At 37.5% G+C, this 26,470-nt stretch overlaps 1 protein-coding gene across 1 annotated transcript in view; it reads right to left on the bottom strand.

The window, feature by feature from the left end:
- The window catches only part of RHOJ (ras homolog family member J), a 129,442-nt gene that overhangs the window by 41,711 nt on the left and 61,261 nt on the right, over positions 1–26,470 (bottom strand). The window lies entirely within an intron of this gene.

The following is a 26,470-nucleotide window of genomic DNA, read 5'->3' as shown; positions in this document are numbered from 1 at the left end:
GGGAGGGGACTACCCCTTTCAGAATATAGAGTTGTATAAGCAACATTCTTGGTTGTTACAAGTCTTTTTTGCTTTTTTTGAGGCTTTGAAATGCTAATATTGCCTTGAGAAAAAGAGCCCACCTGTGTATCTTCCAGCTTATAAAAAAAAGAAAATAATTAATGGAAAGGGGCTATTCCCCTTTTATTAAATGAAACTCACTTCTTAAATTATTCTGTATACAAGCACAATCTACTCCGGTCACCTTTACCTCGAAGTTTGGGGAAAGAAGAGGATCATCTGGACATCTATCTTTGTTCTGTGCAGTATCGGCTTCCTATGTTTAAAAGGGGACTGTGGTGTATCTAGTGACAGGTGGATGGGTTGATTTACCCAGCAGGAGGGAACCATCTTGCAAAGCAATTTTGTGCTTGGAAGTGCCTGGAGAGGGACTACAGAAAAACCAGGCAAAATATACATGCCTAGAAATAGAATACACCCCCTGGTTGAAATTTAATCTAGACTGAATAGATCAAAAGCAAATAAAATGCTTTCTTTCCCTTTTCTTCTTTCTTTCTTTTTTTCTTTACTTCACTTTTCTAGGCCTAGCCCAGTTTCCTCATCTGTAAGCTAAAGGGGTTCAGATCATAGGATCTAGAATCAGAAAGGTCCTCTGACATTCAGTTTGCCCATTTTATAGATCAGGAAACCATGGCATGGAGGGGTAAGTGGTTTGCCTCAAGTTACTAGAATTCAGGTCTTTTGGGAAGCTTTCCACTACATCTCATTTGCCTATACCAGAGTCGTTGAAGTCTAAGATTGTGAAATGCTCCAACTATACATTCTCTTAATTTAGTAAGCAATGAAAGCAGACTCGAGACACACACACCAGACTGGTTTCCTGCGCAGCTAAGGCAGGTAACTTCAAAATGATAAATAGAACAACTCTCCTAGGGGCTGAACTTCTGACATCTGTTGGCTCCATTTTCAAGTCTGGAGACCGTGATCATAGGGATTTAATGTGGACTTTGATGTTCTTTATTTTTTTGGTTCAGGATGAGATGTAGAAACATACTTTTAATGGTCTCATTTAAAAACAAAGTAAGGGTTTGATTAGAAGGGATGCCACTCTGCATTGGGAACTGTGATTTTAATCCAATGGGATCAACCAATGTTTGGACTGATAACACAGCCTCTGCCAGTTTAATGTGGTTGAAGGAGTGACTAACCCAGCTCAGTCCTTACCTGAAGTGCAAAGCTGACAAAGAGAAGGGGTCTCTACCCAGCCCTCTGCCAAAGCCTATTAGGAATGGAAGTTAATGTGAGAGCACAAGATTTTTTTCCTCTCATTTCAACCCCTTCCCCCCAGTTGTTCATTAACTAATAATAACTAACATTTATGTACCACTTACTGTGGGTCACATACTGTGCTAAGCATTTTACAATGAATGTTTTGTTTGATTCTCCTGACAACACTGGGAAGTAGGCGCTACTATTATTATCTCCATTTTCCAGAAAATAGAAGCAAACAGAAGTTAAGTGACTTCCCCAGGGTCACACAACTAATAAGTTTCTGGGGCCATATTTGAATTCAGGTCTTCCTGACTGTAGGTCCAACACTATCCATTGTGTTACCTATATCTACTCCTGATGTGTAATGAAATAGCTCCTCTTTAATATCCTGCTGTTGTGTTCGTCCTTTGTTGATGAAGAAGACCATGCCATCAGAGAAATAATGACATGACTTGCACTTGACTTTGTTTTGAGTGAGGGAGGGCTGTGCAGGTCACCAGCCTCACTTCTTCTCCAGAGCCATCTGAATCCAGTGACCAGATATTCATCAGGATGACTGGAGATGACCCAGGATGCAATGGGAGACCTTGGCCCCTTTAGACCAAGGTCTATCCAGGAACTCACTTAGGTTGAGGTAACGCCCATTCAGTGAATAGGTCTCTTTAAGAAGTAGCCAGGGCATGGCCCCTTTAACGAGGCATAGGAAAACATGTCCTCATAATGTCTTTAATGTCCTATTCAGGGCCAATCTGAGAAACAGGAATAAAGGGAACAAAGCCAGAAGTACTTTTTAAGTGTTAGTTGAATTAAATCAAACCCAGAGAATATAATATGGAAACCTCTAATTTAAGTGAGCCCTAGATACATCAGAAAGGAGGCAATTGTTTGTAAGTTTGTTGAAATTTTCTTGAAAGTGCACACCGGATACCACCTATGAACTGCCTCCACCTTCCTGTGTTGCTTACTGCTAGTTTACTGCTTGGCACTGGAGATTGTATTAGAAGATGAGTTACCCTAATAGCAACCATTTGTGCAACACTATGCAGCTCACAATTCAATTCAACAAACATTTGTTAAGTACCTCCTTACGCACAAGGCACTGTTTAAATGTTGGGAATAAAGCACCAAAAAGCAAGTAAATGGTCCTTTCTCCTAGTTGAGGGAATTTCTCAGTCCAGATTCCTAGGAAAGCTCATGCGGAATCTCATCTACCAGTAGTTCCTCAAGACTGGAGGGCAAATGAAATAGCAGCCAAATGGATAGCAGAATAAACTTATTCTTAGTTTAGCACTTAGTACGCTAAGGAAGATTGCTTGATGGTAGCAGTTTCAACTTCCAAGGGTATAGATTTGATTTATCTGGGAATAAAGGATAAAAACTGAAGGATCATACTGAGGTTAAGATGTGATGTGATTGAAAGGATGGTAGTGCCCATGACAAAGTGTGGGAGGGATCTGGAGAAAGGGTGAGTTTAGGGGAAAGGTGATAAATTATCTGAGTGGAGATGGCTGAAGGTAATGTAAGAGTCTAATTCTGGAGAAAGACCACAAATGGATATGTAGATATGAAAGTCATCTGTAGAGAGTTGATAAATGAGCTCCTAGGAATTGATGAGACCACCAGAGAGAACAGAATATAAAGAAGAAGAAGGCCCAGAATGGGGCCTTGGGTTAGACACTTACTTAAGGGGTGGGAGATAGAAGATGATCCAATAAAGGAAATTGGGGAGTGAATATATATATATATGTATATATATATATATATACATATATATATATACATACATACATACATATATACACACACACATATGCATCAGCGCATGTACGTGTGTGCGTACATGCATGTGTGTGTGTGTGTGTGTGTGTGTGTGTGTGTGTGTACACTGTAGGGGAGCGGAGTCAAGTACGATGAAGACAAAAAAAGGTCATTATAAAGGTATTTGAGTAGTATGGTGAGGGAAAAAAGAAAAATCAAATCGTAGGGGGATGAGAAGTGAGTTGATTACAGTGAGTGGTGACAGCCAGACTCTAGAAGTTTGGTTTTGATAGAAAGGACTAATAAAGAACTACAGTTTAAGGAGATGTAAGGCTCAAATGAAAGTTTTGAGGATGGTGGAGAACTAGGAATGGTTGTAGACAACTGGGAAGGAGTCATTAGATAGGAAGAGATGGAAACGGAGAGAAAAAAGAGGGAAGGCTTGATAAAGCTAACTCCCAGGATGGAAGAGAATGGGATCAAGGGCACATGTGGAAGAGCTAGTCTTGTCAAGGAGATCTTGAACCCCTTCTTGCTTTTCAAATCCTCTACCATTTTTTTCTTCCTTTACTTCTGAGGCATGGCTTCCACCTGCCACATTTTCAGGTTAAGATGCTTCATAAAAAACAGAATCTCTAGTTCTATATCAAAGCCATGTTTCCACAGAGTCATTCTTAATGTCTAAATAAAGTGATTTTTTTATGAGTCTGTGGATAGATTTCAGGGGGTCTGTAAACTTGGATGATAAAAAGATTACATCATTATTTTTACTAACATCTAACTGAAATTGAGTATTTCCATCAATTATTTGAAAATGTTATTCTGGGAAGGGGTCCATAGACTTCAGCAGATAGTGAAAAGCATCCATGACACAAAAAGGTTGAGAACCATTGTAATGCTATGGAAAAAATTGAATATTAATCCTGTTCTGTCACTTACTTGACATGTGATCTTGGAATAATCACTTCATCTTTCTGGGTCTCAGTTAGTTAAAGGAGGGAATTGTACCAGATACATTCTCAAGTTCCTTCTAGCTCTGGTATTCTGTGATCTCATAATTCTACATAACAATCCCATATATTTTCATAGAACTTTATTGGTCAGAGTGGTTTTAGATATGTGATCTCTCATAGTAGCCCATGTAATAATGCACTGTGATTAAATCCTTGTTAGAGATGGGAAACTGAAACCCAACCTAGAAGTGAACCTGTTGTGAGATTACGTGAAGGCTTCCTCCAGTCCTAAATCATTGTTATCTATAGTATTCAACATGGCTGTATACTAGTAGAGGGCTAGGGCTATGATACTTACTTCCCAGCTTTGGAAGGGTGGGAATATTACAGAGGATAATGTGACAGATTCAGCATGATGAGATCCAAATTTGAATCCTACTTCACATCCTTACTTTTAATGGCCCCAATTTAAAAACAACATGAGAGTTTGATTAGAAGGGATGGCACTCTGCATTGGGAACTGTGATTTTAATCCAATGGGAACCAGTGTTGGAACTGATAACACAGCCTCTGCCATTTTTAATGTGTTTGAAGGAGTGACTAACCCAGCTCAGTCCTTACTTGAAGTACAAAGATGACAAAGAGAAGGGGTCTCCACTCAGCAATATCAGGAACGTTACCATGGGCAAGTTACTTAGTCTTCCTGTGCTTTAGTTTCATCATCTGTAAAATGGAGGTACTTATACTTGCACTATGTATCTACCACACAGGGTAGTTGTGAGCTTTGCAAATCTTAGAGTGATTTAGAATTGTGAATTTTTATCATGTTACATGAAAGCTCAGTGTTTTCACCCTTAGGGTCCACTTATGGTCCGATGGCATGACAGCACCCAAAGCCTACTCAGGCAGAAGAAGCAACATCAGATTGTAGTGAAGCGAAATTTGAGCAATCTGGCACATTGACTTCAGAGAAATCAGAGGAGCAGACAGAGCTGGCAGGCAGTAGACAGATTGCAATCCCAGATCAGCCCCAGGCTCTTCGAGCTATTAAAGTTATTTTCTTGCTCTAGGAGGTTTTGAACTGAGGTGCTCTAATGGCCTGTTAATGGCAGTAATGGTTCTTGCAACAAAGTGTGAAGCATTGTCTGGGACCTGTTAAGTATGTAAAATGAAAGTTCTTGCATTCCATTAAATCCCATCTTTCTTTCTGTTTCTCTTTTGGCTTTGTGTGTTTTCTAGTATTTCACCCAGAGAGTAGATGCAGTGTTCAGCTCAGTTGCTTGGTTCATGTTGCCAATGATAATATTTCCTTAAAATCACAAAGCTGAATCTATACAATGATTGTGTTGGATTTAATGATCTCGAACATTCTTTCCAGCTTTAACATTTTTTAAAATGATGTTTTTATTTTATTTTTTCTCAATTACATGTAGAAACAATTTTTAACATTTGCTTTTTATAATTTTCCAAATTCCCTTCCCCCTCCTTGACAAGTCCAATATTTTGATGTAGATTATACATACATAGTCATGCAGAATACATTTCTGCATTATCCATGTTGCAAAAGGAACATAGATCAAGAGAAAAAAAACACAAAATAATAAAATGAAAAAGTATACTTCTCTCTACATACAGAATTCATCAGTTCTTTCTCTGTAGTTGGATAGCAGTTTTGGAATTATTCTTGGATAATTGTATTGCTGAGAATAGCTAAGTCATTCATAGTTCATCATAGCGCAATATTGCTGTTCCTTTGTTCTCCAGGTTGTGCCAATTTTAGTTTGCAACAGTTCATGTAAGTCTTCCCAGGTTTTTCTGAGGGCATCTTCCTTATCATTTCTTACAGCACAATAGTATTTCATCACAATCATATACCATAACTTATTCAGCCATTCCTCAGTTGATGGGCATCCTTTCAGTTTCTAACTTTTGCCAGCATAAAAAGAGCTGTTATATTTTTGTGTGCATAGGTCCTTTTCTTTTTTTTTAAATCTCTTTGAGATATAGACCTAGTACTGGTATTCCAACTTTCACATTTAATTCAGCTTAATACTGACCTTTATAAAGTATTTTACATACATTATTGCATTCGAACCCTTAGCCATGGTATCTTACCCCCATTTTATTGATGAGACAAACTGAGGGTCAGGGAATTAAGTAGCTGACCTATGCCCTCACTAGCTGGTAGGTAATGGAATTATAAGATTATAGATTTGAATTTGGAAGGGACCTTAGATACCACTGATTCCAACCCTTTCATTATATAGATCAGGATATTGAGGCACAGAGGAAGTTGTGTAGTGGAATAGAAAGAGTGCTAGATATAGAGTTAGAAGATTTGGGTTTAAATCCCACCTTGGTTATTTACTGCCTGCATGACCTTGGACAAGTTTTCTAACCCCTCTAGGTCTTAGTTTCCTCCTTATTGTTCTAAATCCTGTAATTCTTACAAATAGATTAAATGACTTGTGCAGGGCCACACATCTAGTAAAATATCTGACGTGAGTTTTGAACTCAGTTATTCTTACCTCCAACTCCAGTGTTCTATTCACTACCATTCTCTTCAGCTGGAAACAATAAAATACAATAGTTGTCTTTTGTGGGCAAGGAATGAGTGGCAGCTTGGTGGAGTAGATAGAGGTTTAGGCTCTTCTTTTAGTTCATGTTTTTCAGTTGTATTGGACTTTTTGTAACCCCATCTGAGGTATTCCTGGCAAAGATCCTGGAGTGATTTGCCATTTTGTCTCCAGCTCATTTTACAGATGAGGAAACTGAGGCAAACAGGGTTAAGTGACTTGCCCAGGGTCACACAGCTTCTAAGTGTTTGAGGCCTGATTTGAACTCAGGTCTTCCTGACTCTAAGTCATGCTGTATCTACTGTGCCACCTAGATGACTCTTGGACTCTATACACAACAAAAAGACCTGGGTTTACAATTCTAGAGGACTGAGGATGAAGCATCTTACCTACTTCTTTTTTTTTATTCTCTCATTTGACCTTGTCCTTTCCCAAAAGTGTTTACTTTGAGTTACTCCTTTCTCCCTTTGCCCCTCCCTCCTAACATCCCCCTCATCCCACTTGTCCCCTTCTCCCCTACTTTCCTGTAGTGAAAGATAGATTTTCATACCAAATTGAGTGAGCATGTTATTTCCTCCTTAAGCCATATGTGAAGAGGGTAAGCTTCACTTTTCCCCTCTTACCTTCTCCCTTTTATCCTCCATTGAACAAGATTTTTCTTATCTCTTTTATGAGTTATAGCCTGCCCCATTCCATTTCTCCCTTTCTCCTCCCAGTATTTTCTTCTCTCACCCCTTAATTTTTATTTAATTTTTTGGTCTATGTGTGTGTGTGTGTGTGTGTGTGTGTGTGTGTGTGTGTGTGTGTGTGTGTAATACCTCCACCTACCCAAATACTGAGAAAAGTCTCAAGAGTTACAAATATTATCTTTCCATGTAGGAATGTGAAGAGTTCAGCTTTAGAAAATCTTTTATGATTTGTCTTACCTGTTTACCTTTTTATGCTTCTCTTGGTTCTTGTGTTTGAAAGTCAAATTTTCTATTCAGTTCTGGTCTTTTCATCATGAATGCTTGAAAGTTCTCTATATCATTGAATGACCATTTCCACGGGTAGGTGATTCTTGGTTTTAATCCCAGTTCCTTTGACTTCTGGAATATCCTATTCCAAACCCTTCAGTCTCTTAATGTAGAAGCTGCCAGATCCTGTGTTTTCCTGATTGTATTTTCACTACACTCAAATTGTTTCTTTCTAGCTGCTTGCAATATTTTCTCCTTGATCTGGGAACTCTGAAATTTGGCCACAATATTCCTAGGAGTTTCTCTTTTCAGGTCTCTTTCAGGAGGTGATCGGTGGATTCTTTCAATATTTATTTTGCCCCCTGGTTCTAGAATATCAGGGCAGTTTTCCTTGATAATTTCATGAAAGATAATGTCTAGGCTCTTTTTTTGATCATGGCTTTCAGGTAGTCCCATAATTTTTAAATTGTCTCTCCTGGATCTATTTTCCAGGTCAGTTGTTTTTCCAATGACACATTTCACATTATCTTCTATTTTTCAAACTTTTGGTTTTATTTTGTAACTTCTTGGTGTATCTCATTGTCATTACCTTCCCTGAACTTGATTCTCTTTTAAAGAACTATTTTGTTCAGTGAGCTTTTGAAACTTCTCCTCCATTTGGCTAATTCTGTTTTTTAAAGCCTCCTTCTCCTCATTGACTTTTTGGACCTCTTTTTCCAATTGAGGTAGCCTCTTCTTAAAGGTGTCATTTTCCTCAGCCTGTTTTTGGTTCTCCTTTAGCAGGCTGCTGACATGCTTTTCAAGCTCTTCTATGGCCTAAGCCCATTTCATATTCATTTTGGAGGTATTGGAGGCAGAGGCATTGACTTCCTCTGACAGTATGCCTTCATCTTACCTTCTTCTTGACAGAGAAGTGATGAACCCAAATTGCAGAATGAGACTCGTATTTCTGGGACATGATCAATATGCAAATTTGTTTTGCTTGACTATGAGTATTTGTTATAATGATTGCCCCTACCCCCAACAAAAAAACAGGCAAGGAAGATGCTATGCTAACTGCTGAGAATCCAAAAAAAAAAAAGCACAGTCCTTGTCCTCAGGGAGTTTGCATTCTTTTGGGAGTGGAGGGAGGTAAAAAATGTGTAAAAAATATAATACAGTTAGAGGGGATCAGGGAAGGCATCATGGAGGAGGCGGCACTTGAGCTAGGCCTTGAAAGTGGGGAAGGATTCCAGTAAGTAAAAATTGAGGAAAGGAGATATTCTAGCCATGAAGGATGGTGTGCATAAAGGTGGGAGAGAGCAATACAAGATGAAGGAACAAGAGGTATTTTAATTTAACTGGAGTGCATAGTACGTAAAGAGAAGTGCTTCAATTAAGCATTTACTAATGTCTACTGTGTGCAAAGTGCCATGATAGTGCTAGGAACACAGAGGCAAAACAAATGACCCTGTTCCTACCTTCAAATACCTTACACTTTAGAAAAGATTTTCTCCTCTGTTGGTTTCTGTGAAACTGCACTCTCCTTGTTCTCGTACCTTCCTGGTCATTTCTTCATCTCTCCCAGTATTGGTCCTCAATCATTTCCTCATTCTATAGTCCCTTGGTGAGTTCTTTCATTCTTATTTCTGGAAGTGTAATTCAATTATGGAATACAGGGATATAAATCCCTATTTTCAGCATTGTTCCCTCTTCCATTTTTCCAAGTATCACATTTCTAGTTACCTGACGAACATCTCCATTTGGCCATCTTGCCAATATCTTTAACATCCAAACCAGCATCAATATCCACTAGCAGATTTCAACCCAAATTCATCTTTCTGATTTCCTTATTTTTGTTAATTCTAGGCTAGAAACCTTAGTCACCCCTCTTTAATCACAAAATTAATTAAGTTGCCAAGTCTCAACAATCTTGCCACTGGAGTGTCCTTTGTACCTGTCCCATCATTTCCATCCCCACCATGACCTTTGTAGTTCGGGCCATCATTGTCCCCCAGTCATCTGGCCTATGAAGAGATCATACTAGCAGGTCTCCTTTTGGACGCTCTTCTTGCCTTGAAACATCCTACACAAAATGTGCCATATGCCCCACAAACAGCTTAAAATGTAATTGGGAAATATTTAACAAAATAAATAAAAACAGTAAAACACAGATAATGTTAACATGTGGTTTTCTAAGTCAATATCCATCTGTAGGAACCCCTATTATGGTTTAGTGGCCTTCGGTTCTATGTGAGTCTGACATCAGTGACCTACACATTGCCTGCATATTCATTTACTCTGATTGTATCACTTACCCTACTCATCAGCCTTCATGGCTTCCCAGTGTCTCCTGAACAGAGTGAAACTCCTTTACCTGGCACTGAAGATCCTTTATGATAGGACCCTAAATTACATTTCAAACCTTGTCTCAGTCAAATTACAAACATTTATTAAGCACCCATTATGAATCAGACACTGTGTGTACTAGGCACTGAGCATACAAGAACAAAACAATTTCTATTCTCAAGGAATTTACATTCTGAATGAGAGACAGAGACATATACAGGTATCTCATACACACACACACACACATATATATATTCATATAATTACATACAGAATTAATATAAAAAGAATAACTACAAATGCAAAATAGTTAAGTATAAGATAGTTTGGGAGGGAAGGCATTAGCATTTGGGGAGGGATCAGGAAAGAATTCATGTGGAAGGTGGTGCTTGAACTTTGTCTTGAAGGAAGAGAGGAATTCTATGAGGCAGAAGTAAGGAGGGAGTACATTCTAGGCATAAAGGACAGTGCAGAGGAATGAAACTAGGGATGGAATGTGTATGTTAGGAAAGGAATGAAGCTTGAGCTTGTCTGAGTAGTACAGTGCAGGACTGGGGGTGGGGTAATGAGACTGGAAAGATTGATTGGAGCAAGTTTGTTTAATGAGTTAAACAATTAAACAGAGAACTATATTTGATTTTAGGGACAATAGGGAGGAAAGCACTGGAGTTGATTAGAATATTGGAGCGACATTATCAGATCTGCTTTGAAGGAATGTCACTTTGGGAACCGCATGTATGATGGAGAGGAATGAGAAGAAACTTGAAGCCAGATTAATTAGGAGACTTTTGTAACAGTCTTTGTAATAATTCTCACAAGGTGAGAAATGATGAAGGCCTAAATTAAAGTGGTTGCTGTGTGAGAAGAGGCAGGTAGCTAGGTGGTTCAGTGGATAGAGCACTGGGTTGGAATCAGAAAGACTCATATCTGTGAGTTCAAATCCAGTCTCAGACACTTCACTAACTGTGAAACTTTGGCCCTATTTTCCTCATTTGTAAAAGAAGCTGGAGAAGGAAATGGCAAACCACTTCAGATGTAAGAAATGTTGAAGTAGAGACAGCTAGATTTGACAATTCAGATTGGATATATGGAGTGAAGAATTGTGAGGAAATGAGAGTTATTCAGAGATCACAAACCCAGAAGAATTGCGGTCATGGTCAACAGAGATAGGGGAGTTTGGAAGAGAAAAGGGGTTAGAGGGAAACATAATGAGTTATGTTCTTCATCTCCCAATATTTCCCTATACACATCCCATACCTCAGCCAAACTGGGCTACAAAGCATAACATGAATATGTTTTCTGAACCTTTGCTTATGCTATCTGAATGCCCTGTTCCCTTCTTCTGCCAGCCAAAATATTACCTGTTCTTCCAGGCTCAGATTAAATGCTAATCACTTTAGTTAGCCTTCTATTTATCCTCAGTAGAGACATTCTCTCATTAATTTGACCCTTCTTGAATCCAGATTAAGACATTTCCTTGATCTGATGCCTCTCTTAAGGCATGTATCACAGTCTGTCTTGAATTTATTTATTCAAGCTACTTGTGTTCTTGTCTTAGTCTCTATTATTAGACTGTAAACTCCTTGAGGCAAGAAATTGTGTCTAATTCATCTTTTTAATCTCCTTGACCCCAACTCTGTGTCTTGCATAGGATAGACCCTTAATAAGAATCTGAATCGAATGGAACTCATCAGCCTTGGGAATGGAAATGTCAGTCTTCCTTCCCCCAAGTCTAACTTAAAAGAATGATTCAGTTTCAGTCCTGATGTGAAAAGAAAGGTGATGATTAACTTCTCTAGGAGGAATGATGTGCATGTTCCCCATGGTGGGAGGTAATCCTCTTACAAATTCTCTTTTTCCATATGCTTCCCCAAATGCATTTCTGTCTGACCTATGCCAACACTTGAATGTAAGGCTGAGATGGCTCTTTTTTTCTTTCTTGAAAAGAGTCTCTGAGTAGCAGATGTTTTGCAATTTTTTTTAAAGCTGTCCTTTGATGTGACAATATAAGCTCTCACTTTTCTAGAACAACATTTGAAAATAAAACCTGACAGTTTCCTTGTGGATGCATTTCTTATCCTGAGCTGAGCTCAGTTCCCATCGGCCTAAGATTTGCAAATCTCCCTGAAGCAGCAGAATATCTCATTTTAACAGTTAAACTTAGGTTAATTAGGCAACTCTCTGCCCCAACTGCCCTTCTTTCCTCCTTTATATTGCATGATAGCTGATTTGTGATGCATCTGTGTAGATTTTCCTTGAACTGTGTGTCACTCAGCAACTAATTACCCCATACAGAATTTACCATTGTAAAGTGATTTTTAATATTCCATAAACTGACCTGGACACATGGCATTGCAGTTTTCAGACTCTGCACACATCAATTTCACATTAGAGTTTTCTATCTAGAAGTCAAATGTCCTCCATCTAAAATACCCATTGGATGACAGAGAAGAAGCAGAGCTATTCACCCTTTATTTTATTTTTTCTATTTTCTTTACTGAGGAGAACAAAATTCATTCCATGAAAGTAGAAATATTGAACAAAAATGGTTAATAGTGTAATTGGGAGTTGAAACACAAGATAAACAAGAAGATGATAATCCAATGTTATCTAATCCAACAAATATTTGTTAACCTACTCTGGTCAAGATACCTTGCTATGCTTTAGTGGTACGTAGGAAAAAAATCCCAACATGTTTCATCCCAAAGGAATTTACATTCTGATAGGAGAATTTAAAAACAGATAATTATAAACATATAAGTATGTTAAGTAGGTTTCATACAAACATCTCTGCAAGTGGGGCCCTAAGACAGACTACTCCAAGTTCTAGCTACAATTTAGACTCTCATCCACTCAAAAACCATATAGATTACATCTACCCAATGTAGTTACTTTTCCTGGTCAATCAGTTGACACAATTAGTTCCAAGCAAAAACACTTATTGATATTATATACTAAGGAAATTAACAGTAGAGTAAATCAGTAAACTTCAGGAATACTCTTCCACAAATATGCACACTGTCAGTGCAAAGAATTGACACACCTACGGAGCATGGGAAGAGACAGATGTAGGAAAGAAATGAGTGTGGATAGGGTACACAGGTTGAGGAACAATTCTCTAATACAGTGAGGTCACTACTGCCTTCTGATGCCTTCAGTAGACTACTGCCTCTGGGTCTAATCCCTCTCCACTGGTCTCAGGGAGTACAGAGTTTGGCCAAGGTATGTAGTCTCTGCAGGGCATGTAGACTTGCCATTTCCTTCTCCAGCTCATTTTACAGATGAGGAAACTGAGGTACACAGGGTTAAGGGACTCACATTGTTATTAAGTGTCTGAGGCTAAATTTGAACTCAGGTACTCTGGACTCCACAGTCTATACTCTTTCCTCTGCATCAACTAACTACCCTGATGTATTGCTGAGTGGATATTGTGTTTTTAATGTATTTTTAATGGAATGGGAAGATTTTTCCCATTCATTAATAGGCCTATGTGACCTCCTTAAGTCATGGAAACCTAAACTCAAACTCACATGAGTTTGAGTCACATGGAGCCTGTGGTGGGAGGAGTTTGCTGAGCAGGTGGAAACAGGAAGTGGCAGAACAGAAAGAGGCAGAGCTGGAACAGAGCTAAGAGGAGGTTGGTCAGACTAGTCAGAGGTGGGAAGGAGGCAGGCAAGCAGGCGGCTAGGACTGTGAGTGTTTGTTTGTGGAAAGACCTGATCATGAGTATAGACTTCTTGGTTACTATGATGGATTTGGCTTTCTGGTCTTGGGATGTAGCTTTCTGGTGTTTGAATAAATGTTTTGGTTCTGTCTTTCATGTGGAGAGTCTGTTATATTTTGTAATTCAGAACTGTGCTGGCATATTCATAGCTGCTGTAGGTACTATGAATGTTGTGTTGGTGCTGCAGATACTTTGTGAACATTGTTAAAGGGAAGGTGTGATCCTTCAGAAGCAGATCCTGCCAGACTATAATTTCCTTTTTTTTTGATAGGTTTTCCAGAATGAAAGACCAAGCAAATGCAGAAGCAGGGTATACTTCAATTTCAGCAAAATATTTGACAATCTCTCAAGGTCCTTATGGATGAAATGGAGTTATATGGGCCAGATTATAGACAAGTGATGGTGTTTTCAGAACAGGTTGAATGGCTAGATCTAAAGAGCAGTGATTAATTGGTTACTGTTTCCCTGAAGGATGGCCTTGAATGGAGTGCCTCAGGCATCTGTCCTTGATTCTGACCTGTGCAGCTTTAATTAATGATGTGAATAAAGGCATAACTTTCATGCCCATCAATTATGAAATGATATAAAGCTGGGAGGGATAGTTTACATATTAGATGAGTCAAGATTCAAAAAAGATATTGACTAATTAGAATCATGAGCTCAGTCAAATAAAATGGTGTTTAACAGAAATAAATGTAAAATCTTACACTTGAGTAAAAAAATATTGACTTCACTAGCACGAGATTGGAAAGGAGAGTTTAGATAATAGTTCATCCAAAAAAGGTGTGCAGGTTTTAGTGTAACATAAATTAATATGAGTACATGGTTTCTATGGCAGCCTCAAAAACCAATGCAATTTTAGTTGGATTCAGTAAATGCTTAACAACTGTCTCCTTTGGGGGAAAAATGATACACTTTTCCGATTAATCTGTGTTTCTAACATTCCCTTCATCACTTCCTAGATAGTAAACAAAACAATAAATTGAGTCCTAATTTGCCATGTTTGCTGATTTCTGTCTGCTCATGTTGAAAACTTAACAACTGGTTCTCTCAAGCTGGTTTGAGGTGGTTCTACTGGTTGGATTGCACCATAGTATATAGTCAAAGGTGGAAGGGGCCTTGGGGATCCTATGGTGCAATTTTCTAATTTTATAGATAAGGAAATTGAAATTTAGAGAGTTTGAATATCTTGCCTCGGATGCTAAGTTAAAGAGCCAGGATTCAAACCCAGGCCTTTTGGCTTCAAAGAACTTCTTTCTACTGAACTATTTTTGCTTCAGTAGATTCATAATGTCAGGGAACTGAGAGCCCAATTGTAGTTTGTCTTCTTCAGACTACATCTGGACAACCTGGTTCAGTTCTGGGTGTGATGTTTTAGGAAGGACATTATACAAGCACATATCCAGTGACCAAGATAGCAGAAAGACTGAGTGCAAACCATGCCATAAGAGGATTGAGTGAAAGGACTTGGAAGGGGAAAATGGGTTATAGAAAGGTAAATTTTGACTCAGTATAAGAAAAGACTTCTTAATGCTTGGAGTAATCTGAAAATAAAAAATTCTGCATCAGAAGGTTATAAGTTCCCTGGCTCTGGAGATCTTCCAACAGTGACTGGATGATCACTGCTCAGAGATGTTGTAGAGGGCATTATTGTTCAAAGAATGGTAGGACTAGATGACCTCTTAGGTTCCTTCTAGCTCCACATTATCCTGTGATATCTTCAGAAAAATTGCCTTCTCTTTCGTTTTCTTCCCTGAAGACTTACATTTCCATTATATCTCATTTTCCAAAAGTTCTGATTTTTAGCAACTGTAATTACCTAGAGAATGGTCACAACCCAGATTTGTGACAAGGACTCTGAGGAATCTACAACCATTTTTAATGCAAATAATTGTTATTAAGTTACATACAAGGTATTGTATGAGGTACCAAAAAACTATGTACTTTGCTTCAAGTGAAGGTCATCAGCTTTTCACCCAGAATGTATTGATTTTTTGTTTTACACACAATTCTACCAAGCTTAGCACTCTCTCTCACTCTCTCTCTCTCTCTCTCTCTCTCTCTCTCTCTCTCTCTCTCTCTCTCTCTCTCTCTCTCTCTCTCTCTCTCCTTCTCTCTGTTTAATCCTCAGCATATTGGAGATAGCAAAATCTATGGATGGATCTAGGAATATTGCTAAATATAGGCATGGTGAATGCAAGAAAAAGTGGGCAAAGACGACAGAATGAACAGTTCCTGGCTGAGCCCAGCTTTTTTCAAAACCACCCCAGCAAAGATTTCAAAGACCTTCACATGATTCAATTGAAACAAAAGAAAACCCAATAAACTTTTTAGGACTTCAAAAGATGACTGGAAACCTACAGGTGCTTGGGATGGGAGAATGCAAAGGGGCACTGCAATCTCCAGTACGTGAAGTTTGAAGCCAATAGTATATCAGACTGTTGGAGCTACAGTAAGGGACAAAGCCAGCTCTTAGTAGATCACTGTACAAGGGGACAGATTGGAGCAAAACACTGAGCCAACCCACAGTAGAGCCCTCCCAGAGGCTTGAAGTCAGTATGATCTTCAATATTCAGTTGAAAACTTCCAAAGCCATATCAGGAGACAGCCAGCTCTAGACATGAGAAGGTTGAGATGGGGCAAAGAAGCTTACTCAGTCTGCACTGAGACGCTGCAGAAGACCTAAAGCCAGTGTGATCTTTTTAATTTAAAAAAAAATTTTTACACTTTCAGTTTTATTGACAAATTTTGTTTTTATACTTTGCAAACATTTACAGATTACTCCCTATTCAAGAGAAATCTTTTATAACAAAGTAAAACAATTAAGTAAAACTAATAATACAGTGATATCAACTAAAAGTTCATGTAAACGTGGCATATAATACCCTCTATCTCTCTATTTTAAAAAACTGAACAGAAATCTAGTTGCTCAGTCCCCTACCCCATCTTACTGAAAAAAAAGAAAGAAAAGAACTGTTCCCTCCCAATTTCTTTTAGTAAATATGCATATTCAAGCAAAACAAATTCTCCCTGTGGCTATACAGGGCAGCTAGTTGGCTCAGTGGACAGAGTGCCAAACCTGGAGTCAGGGGGACCGAGTTCAAATCCAGCCTCAGACATTTACTGGTTGTGTGACAGTAGACAAGCCACTTAACCTTATTTGCCTCAGTTTCTCATCTATAAAATGAGCTGGAGAAGAAAATGGCAAGTCATTTCAGAATCTTTGCCAAGAAAATCCCAAATAGGGTCATGGAGAGTTGGCCAGGACTGAAACAACATAATAACAAGTATTTGTGTGTATACACCCACACCCCCCCACACACATCCATATAAATCTATCTCCATATAAACCTGTCACCTACGTGTAATGGGTAACATGCGTCATCCCTAGTCCTCTGCAATCATGGTTGTCACTGTATGCATCATAGTTCTTACAGTTTTCAAAATTGTTTGCTTTCATAATATTATTGTTATATAAATTGTTCTCCTGGTTTTGTTCATTTCTTCTTCATTCATTAATTGTTTATTCAATTAAATTGTTTATTTTTAAACTAATTATTCAAAATTGTTTATTTTTATAATTTTTATTTATTTTTAATTTATTATTATAATTATATAATAAATTATATAATTTTTTATAATATTGATTTCATGGTATAAAATGTTCTGTTTCTGCTCACTTCACTCTGCATCACTTCTTATGTCTTTCCATGTCTTGAAATCATCTATCCATTTCTTACAGTAAAATAATGGTCTTTCACAGCCATATACCACCACTTATTCAGCCATTCCTCAATTGTTGAATATCTTTTTACTTTCCAGTTTTTTTGACATTACAAAAATAGTTATTATAATTTTTTTTGAAAATAAAGCCCCTTTACCTCATTCTTGGATTTCTTTTGGATCTTTGATATACTATCTGGACCTATCAGGCCTGCAGTAGTGTACAAAGCCCATTTTAAGTACTTGGACTAAGTACAAAGCAGAGACAAAGACAGATTCAAGGTCAATGCCCCCACTGAGCCACCTGGAGACAGAGGGAGAAATGAAGGGTAGGACTTAGTGGTAGCTCTCGGTGAGTTCCCAGTTTCAGTCTAGGACTGTAGGAGAAGGCAAGAAGGGAGACCAAGAACTAGCCATCCTACCTAGAATTGTGGAAAGACAGCAGCAGTAGGCCTACAATCAGGGCTTAACTACCCCATTCAGGAGTCTGAAGGGGGCAGACTTTGGACCTGGAAAAATTCCTGATTCAGAAACTGAGGCTGGAGACATGAATAAGCTAAAGAAAGCTCCGAATGAAATGAAGAAATACTATCAGTTAAGACAAGCCCAAGAGATAAGAGAGAATCTCCAAAATCTGTAGAAATTGAACCTCAGAAAAAAAGAATGGTTTGACCACAATGACTCCAAAGATGGAAGGAAGAAATGAAGTGAGATATTAAAAACAATAAAATTATAGCTACTGAGGTAGGTTTACTGAGGTAAAAATTGAAAAGAGTAAACTATTCAGAATAAAAGGTGGAAAAGATGCTTTAAGCTGTAGACTTCCTAAAAAATAGAATGGAACAGATAGAACTAAATGTTTCAACAAGAAATATTAGAAGAAAGTAACAAGATGGGAAAAATAAGTCTATGTGAGATAGATATCTGTTATCAAAAACAACTTTTGGAAAATAGAATGAAGAAAGAAAATTTTAAAATGATTAAAAAAGCAAGACTAAATCAAACACACACATACACTTCAAGAAATCATAAAAGAAATCTACCTATAACTGTTAGGATCAGAAGGCAAAATGAAAATGGAAAGAACCCATGAGTTTCTTCTGGAAAGAAACTCCAAATTGAAAACATCTACAAATGTCAAAACCAAAATCTCAGGCTTCTGGGAAGGAGAAAAAGTACTGCAAATAGCCAGAAAAAATTCAAGTTTAAAGGAAACACAGTTTGGATCATATAAGATTCTGCAATGAGTAGGATAAAAGAGAGGAAATCTTTGAATATACTAGGCCAACAAGCAAAATAAATAGGTTTATAACCAAGAATAACATCTTCAAAAACTTAATATATTATCCAGGGGGAAAAGGAACTTTAATGAAACAGAGGTTTTTTATTTTTAAATAATAAAAAGCACAGTAATAAATTGAACTTTAACATAGCAAACTGTATATTTAAAACTAGAGTTAGTAATATTTGTAATGGAGAAAAGCTAGCCTGTAGCTCTAACCTTTTCATATGATCAGTTACAAAGCAAGGTTGTCTACTGTCATGACCATTACTTGTGAAACAATTATATGACTTGATTAACTATTGTAATTCTAGAAATGCCAGCTATTGTAAGATAAAGGATTATTAAGGGAATAACCATAAGCAAAGAAGAAGCAAAATTATTACTTTTTGCAGGTGATATGGTTTGCTTAGAGAACTCTAAATATTTAACTGCAAAATTAATTGAAGCCATCAATAATTTCAACAAAGTAGCAAAATATAAAATAAATTCATAAAAATAATCAACCTTTCTGTGCATTACTAGAAAAACTCAGCAGAAAGAGGTAGCAAAATATTTTTCAAAAATTATTTATTGGGGCAGCCAGGTGGCACAGTGGATAGAGCACGGGTCCTGGAGTTAGGAGGGCCTGAGTTCAAATCCAGCCTCAGACACTTGACACTTACTACCTGTACGACCCTGGACAAGCCATATAACCTCAATTGCCTTGCCATATCCCCCCAAAAAACTAATTATCAAAAATAACTATAAATGCACCAAATATTTGGAACTCTACCTACCAAAACATACTCAAGGCTTATATGAATATAGCTATAAAACACTCTTTACAGAAAGGAAGGAAAATAATTGAAGAGATACTAATTGCTCATAGTTGAACCTGGCTAATATAACCATTATAAAACTAATACTTAATCTAATTAAAAAAATTACAGCCAAACTTAACAAAAGATTACTATAACGAAACAGACAAAATAATAACACAATGCACTTAGGGGAATTTACCTTGGTCAAAAATGCCAAGGGCAATAATGAAAAAAAGTAGGGAAGAAAACGACCTAGCAGTATCAGTTTCCAGATAAAGCACTGATGGTCAAAAGTGCATGATAGTGGTTAAAAATACAAAACTTGATCAGTGGAGCATATGAGGCAAACAACACAGTTAAAAAAAAAGAACTATATGAAAAAGTTTCCACATCATTAATAATAAGAGGAAATGCAAATTAAACAACTCAGGTTCCACCTTATAAGGGAATCATTATCTAGAACTGGAACCAAAGTCAACTAGGTCAACTCCCTCCTTTTACTTATTGGAAAAAAAAAATGTTAAAAGAGGAATGCAATTGTTGGAGTGACTGTGGGAAGACAGGCACCAAGATCTATTCTTGATGAAGTTGTGAATTGGTCCAACTATTTTCGAAAGTAATTTGGAACTATAGTGCAAAAATCGTTGAAGTATTTGTACCCTTTGATATCACTAGGCTCATATATTTAGAGCTGTAAAGAACCTTAAAGGGCATCTGGTCTAGTTTCATTTGATAGATGAGGAAACCAAGACCCAGAGAGGTTAAATGGTGATTCCTACCTCTTGGCTAAAGGTGATAGATTAGAGAAATAGAATGAAATACCTTTTTAGACAGGGCCTGTGTGTGAATTTGTTTTGCCTGATTATACTATTTGTTACATGGTAAAACTCCTGTTTGGGGAAAAGTTTGCTAAAAGGTATAGAAATTCATGAGTGCTGATAATTATAAAAAAGAACAGAAAGAAAAGAGCTTTAATGGGATATTAATGTAGATAGTACCGGCTGGGTCTTAGCAAATAACTAAAGGAAAATACTGCTTTTGAGTCACAACTCTGTGTGTCTGGATGTCCCTCATAACTAGAAGATATGGATACTGGGATCATATAGTTTATTGAATTTAGTAAAAAACAAAAGGAAATAAGCCTAGTGCTGTTACATGGAATCATCACCTCTAGCCATCTCCTAATCCTTCACCTGCTTTCCTTCCAAGATCTTTGGAGGGACAGAAGAATCCTTGAACTACCTGCTCTCATAGATCCTGAAAAAAGGGAGGGTTGGGTGTATTTGTTCAGAACCCTACCTCAGGATCACGGATTAGAATTGTGGAAGAGAGTGGAAAATTATGGTAATAAGAGTTAGCTACACCTTCCCACTGGAGCCAGTTCTAAGTGTGAGCATTTACACTTCGGAAATCAAGCAAGCATTGCAGATGAAGGCTTTATTGAGTGTTTTGTTCATTTATGTGCTTAAGAAAGTTCTATTAATGCAGATTAAATTTAAAAGTGTGTATACATTTTCTTTTATGAGTCTGACTGTTAAACATTTACCAGCATACTCCCTGCGTTGCTCCATAAACATTCCTTGAGCCAAGCAGGAATGTAGTAGAAGGCTGAGAGAATAAAATCCTCACCAGACTGTAGATCTGGTGATATGGGCTGACAACAATAACAACAAAGAGCTAGTATTATGACTGTCCTTGAAGATTTCACAAAACGCTTTACATCTATTATCTCATTTCAGCCTTTGCCTCACCAGTCCAGTAAGAAATCACAATAGCTGGCCATTTCAAAACTCAGAATAATAATTCTATAACCTGAGACAGCACCACTAGTTTCTTCTCATCATTCATTATCCCACTGAAGCCCATCTCATTCATGCACATTTTAACAGCCATCTTATAATGGAGAGGGAACTATTTATATACTGAAAGCAATAGACATCTCGTAAATTACCAGTAATCTTGAAAACTAACTTTTAGTTAATTGTTTAAAACTCCTCTCTACCATACCTTTCTCTTATTCTTGAGAAAAGTCATTTTTTAAGGGGTTGGATTGGATGCCTTCTAAGGTCCTTCTCTGACTTTCTACTTCTATATCCTGTACGTAGGCAGTATTAGGGATATCTCACCTTACCTGGTTAATTGGTCTCAAGCAAATAAATATTAGGAGAAATCACGGGGAACAGTTATTTCCATAGGATAAAGTTACAAATTGGAAACTGTTCAAACAACATTAAAGCCAGGGTCTGTGTTTTTATGCTGGGGCTTATTTGATTATAATGAATAAATGACAGTATTATGGAATGGCCTTGACTTGGGCAACCTTATCCTGTATATCATTGTGTTTCATTATATACCTTATCTCAGTAATTGTGTGGATGGAGTCTGTCTTACAAATAAATAAGGGCAGTTGGCTGAATTTTCTAAAACAGAAATGGTTAGAGGAAAGCAAGTTTTGATGGGTAGTTTGGTGGGGTGGAAGTGGGGGAGATGATGTTGAACTTTGTCAGTGAAGATATTATTAAAACCATGTCAAAAAACTCCTATCAGTGATTTAAAATCTGCATACTTTAGTAATATCCAAGCAAGAGGGTTGTTTAATTTAAAAAAATTTTTTTGGTGGATCAGGGAATTAGTATTTGGTACATAAAGATAAATGAAAGCCAGATGGTCATCATTAGCCACAAAAATATCTTTTGAACAGCCTGTGATGAAATAATTTTTCTCTTGCTGTGGAGTGAATATGATACGCATTATAATGGTTTTAGGCAAGTTACAACCTTTCTGGGCACCAGTTTTCATATCTGGGAAATGAAAGGGTTGGACTAATTGATTTCTAATATACCTTCCAGCTTTGACCCTACATTCTGTTTTTCACTGTATGCTTAAATTATTTGTGATTTTGTAAAGCTGTACAATGGACTTGTGGAAAAAGACCACTCCTGTAGGAATTTCCAAGAATGAGTCAGAAAAGATAACATGAACAGCTGGGTGGGGCTGCTAACCTGATTCAGGAAGGACATTGAACATTTAAGTGGACACAGGACATAGTATCCATTGTATCTATCTTTTGGACTCTGTCTGTAAGGTGATGACTAGAGTAACTACCCATATCCCCTTCACCAGCAAGTGGAAAATGCATCTTAGTGGGAATTCCAACATAGGGTGCTAAAACAGGAAAAGAGAAACAATGGTTTCTGAATGCTGGGGTGATGCATATGGGAGGCTCTGGGACAGATGGCTAACAAGAGACAAAACCTAGGTAGCTAACTAGTACAATAGGTAAAGAGTTTAAGCTTAATTTAAATCTGGATGGGTTGGGTAAATGAATTTCAGGTCAATTTTGACAGAGAGAAATAAGGCAGGATTATAGTCAAAGAGAGGAAATAGAGGTTTCTCTTGCTGTTACATTAAGGACATCAAGCAACTGTACCATGGGGAATAGGCAGAGGGATGTTGTCAAATGTTTAACAACCAGGTACTCTAGGGAAAAAATATATGCACACCTTCTTAAGTTTAATTTGCCTTATTAACACTCTAAGTCTAGAAATCAACAAAATGACAAATTTTGCAGGGATTTGCCCTGATTATTGACTCTCTTGAGTTGATTAGAGCTGATAACAGCATACTTTTGCTGCCAGCAGGTCTTAATACTGGATTAGCTTTTCATCTTGTTTTCCCACAAGATTCCACCTGGCCCTTCTGCTTATCCTCCTTTCAACACAATCAGCGACACAGATAGCGAGCAAAGACCAGTGTAGGGAACATCTGGCTAGAGGTATGGTCTCTCCTTGCATAAATCTGCTTCCATTAGATAGACTGATAATGGGGCAGTGGTTGGTGTTCTCACCAGGGTGAATGTCAGCAGGTGTAATCTTTTACTCTTCCAGCTTAAGTGTTCTTCCTCCCTGATTGTAGTAACATGTTCTTTTTCTTAGGCTATGCTTTACTTAATTATTTTATTTCAGCCCTTAATTGGTAGTAAAAATCATTTTTGGAAAAGCCTCAGCCATGTAGTAATTGACTTAAAGAAAGAGGGACTTGCCTAGGCCTAGGCCAGGATAATTAGGAGGATCATATGTCCCCCCAAATCAAGGTATGGATGGAGTATCAGGGCCATGCGTAAAAGAAAATATGTCAGCCAGACTCTTGGTGCTGATCAGTTAATTCTAGGTGAAAGGCTCAGGGTATGAGTAAATCCACTTCTTACACAGTGTATTTTGCCATGTAAATACTGTGCATGATATGATGCTAGTTTCCAGAATGTTTGGACTGATTCACAGCTCTATGAATAATGCATTAGTGTACCTGTCCTTCCAAATTACATCCAATTGTCAATTGTCATTTTCCATTTTTGTTATATTTGCCATTCTTATGGCTATAATATTGAACATCAAAATTGTTTTAACTTGTATTTTTCTTATTATTAATGATTTGGGCATTTTTTCTTTTTCACGTGGTTGTTGATAACTTAGCTTTCCTCCATTAGGGACTACTTGTCCATATATTTTGACTATTTCTCTGGGGGAATGGGTGTAATTCAGATGTTTTTGAATCTGATCTTGGGCATCAGACTTTGGCAGAAAAATTCGCTGTAAATTCTCCCCACAATCAATTCTTTTTCTTCTAATTCTAAGCGTATTTTTTTGTCTGTAGAAAAGCTTTTCATTCTTTTTTTGTAATTGAAATCATCCATTTTATCTCCAAGTGTATTTTTTACCCTTTGGTTTAGAACAGTTCTCCTCTCCATCATTGTAACAGTTATCTTCTTCCATTTATCTTTAGTTAATGATATTTTCTTTTATACTAACGTTTACACACACACACACACACACACACACACACACACACATATATTTATATATTCAAGCTTATTGTGATCTGTGGCATGAAATGTCCTAATTCTAATTTCTGCCATCTTGTTTTCAATTTTCCCAGTAGTTTCTGTCAAATAGTGGGGTCCTTACCCCAACATTTTGAATACTCCAGTTCATGTAACACTATAAAACACAGTTTGGGGGGGAGGGTTAGAGCCAAGATGGTGAAGAAAAGACAGGGACTTGTCTGAACCTCTCCCAAGTTTACCTCCAAGCAACTTTAAAATAATGCCTTGAAATGAATTCTGGAATGGCAGAACTCAAAAAAGGATGGATGAGACAATTTTCCAACACGACAACTTAGAGGGTTGGTAGGAAAGGCCTGTTCAACCTGGGTAAAAGTGAAACACAGTCTAGCGCAGACAATGAACTGGCAAGCCAGCAGCAGGCCTTGGGGGCAACTGAATTGGTAGCAGTGGCGTCTGAAGCTCTCAACCCACAGATGGCAAAAGGGTCAGACAATTGGTCAGAAGGAAATTATAGGGGACCCTTTGCTGGCACTGGCTGCAGGACTCTGTTGCATTGCCCATACATGGATCTGGGTTTCAGTCCTGGGTGGCAATTCCAGGGTGAGGAGGCACACTATCACAGCACAGCTTGTGGCTGCAGAGGAGTGGGGACCCTGATCACAGTTTCAAGGCGGACAAGAGTGCTTGTGATCATTCACAGGCCAGGAGGGTAGTAAACATACCTCTCCTTATACAATACTAGCTTGGAAGAGCTAAAAAATTACAGACCCCCCAGAACTAGCTCTGAAAACAACTACACAAAACACTCCCAAAGCTTGGAACTCTCATCCCCTCCACCACAGATGCAGAGCATATCTTTAACATAAAGCTAAAATTCAAGAAATAGGCTATAAAAATGAGCAAAACAACAATAACAGAAAAGAACCTGACCAGAAAGAAGTTTCAAACACAAACTCAGAAAAATACAAGATCAAAACAACTACATTAAAAGTCTCAACAAAAAAAGTGAATTGATCTCATAACCAAAAAGAATTGCTAGAAGAGCTCAAAATGGATTTTAAAAATCAAATGAGAGAACAGAAAAAACTGTGAAAAGTGATGTAAGAAAATAATGAAAAAAAGTCAATATCTTGCTAAAGGAGGCAAAAAAGGTTACTGAAGAAAATACCTTAAAAAACAGAATAGGTCAAATGGTAGAAGAGGCACAAAATTCCACTGAAGAACTTCTTAAAAAGTAGACTTGGTCACATGGAAAAACTGTACAAAAATTGATTGAAGAAAAGGATTCTTTAAAAAGTATAATTGCTCAAATGGAAAAAGAGATACAAAAGCTCACTGAAGAAAATAACTGCTTTAAAATTAGAATCTGGCAAGTGGAAGTTAATGACTCCATGAGACATCAAGCAACAACTAAACAAAATTAAAAAAAATTTAAAAATAGAAGAAAATGTGAACTATTTCATTGGAAGAACAACCAATCTGGAAAATAGATTGAGGAAAGATAATTCAAGAATTATTGGACTACCTGAAACCCTTGATCAAAATAAGAGTCTATGTATCACCTTTCAAGAACTTATCAAGGAAAACTACCCTGATATTCTAGAGCCAGAGGATAACAACAGAAATTTAAAGAATCCACCAATTACCTCCTGAAAGAGATCCCTAAATGGCAAGTGCCAGCAATATTATACACAAATTCCATAGTTTCTAGGTCAATGAGAAAATGTTGCAAGTAGACAGAAAGAAACAATTCAAATACCTTGAAGCCACTGTGGGATAACACAGCATGTAGCAGCTTCTACATTAAAAGACTTGGAGGACTTGTAATATAATATTCTGGAAGGTAAAGGAGCTAGGATTACAACAAAGAATCACCTACCCAGTGATACTGATTATAATCCTTCAGAGGAAAAACTGAATATTTAATAAAATATAGGACTTTCAAGCATTCTTGATGAAAATTAGAACTGAATAGAAAATTTGACTTTCAAATATAAGACACAAGAGAAGCCCAAAAAGTTAAATAGGAAAGAGAAATCATAAAGGATTCAGTAAGGTTAAACTGTTTACATTCTTACATGGGAAGACGATAATTGTAATTCCTAAGGACTTTTTCATTTTAACAGCAGCTAGAAGGAGTATACATAGAGGGCACGGGTATAAGTTGAATATGATGGGATGATATTTTAAAAAAATAAAATTAAGGGTTGAGAGAAAGAAGGGAAAGGGGAGAGGTAGAATGGGATAAATAA

Source organism: Notamacropus eugenii, chromosome 1, assembly GCF_028372415.1.
Source record: "Notamacropus eugenii isolate mMacEug1 chromosome 1, mMacEug1.pri_v2, whole genome shotgun sequence".
Taxonomy (NCBI): domain Eukaryota; kingdom Metazoa; phylum Chordata; class Mammalia; order Diprotodontia; family Macropodidae; genus Notamacropus; species Notamacropus eugenii.
Note: the sequence above shows the minus strand (reverse complement) of the source record. Positions and strands in the feature narration are given on the sequence as shown.